Raw genomic sequence first — 243 nt, 5'->3', positions numbered from 1 at the left:
ATCGTTTGGTTTCTTTTACATTAAAAACAAGTTACAATTTTCAAAAGGTCTTGTGTTTTTTATCGGGGGGAGGCCCTTTTTCAGTTTAGAGCAATAGCCCCTCGAAATGTCTGTGCACGTCCCTGCTCCTAGTACTAGACTCCTGGTAGGATGGGTTAAAAGCAGAGAACAAATTTCACTGTGTGTGCTCTGCATGTGTGAACATAAAGAGGGTTTCATCCCTCCCAATTCCATTCTATCATA

The 243-nt window shown here is 41.2% G+C and overlaps 1 protein-coding gene across 1 annotated transcript in view; it reads left to right on the top strand.

Moving 5' to 3' along the window:
* The window catches only part of wwc1 (WW and C2 domain containing 1), a gene marked incomplete at its 5' end in the record, with an annotated part of 26,334 nt that overhangs the window by 4,028 nt on the left and 22,063 nt on the right, over window positions 1–243 (top strand). The gene's annotated exons all lie outside the window — the stretch shown is intronic.

This window comes from Notothenia coriiceps, unplaced genomic scaffold (assembly GCF_000735185.1).
Source record: "Notothenia coriiceps isolate Sejong01 unplaced genomic scaffold, NC01 NC01_scaffold00035760, whole genome shotgun sequence".
Taxonomy (NCBI): Eukaryota; Metazoa; Chordata; class Actinopteri; order Perciformes; family Nototheniidae; genus Notothenia; species Notothenia coriiceps.
Note: the sequence above shows the minus strand (reverse complement) of the source record. Positions and strands in the feature narration are given on the sequence as shown.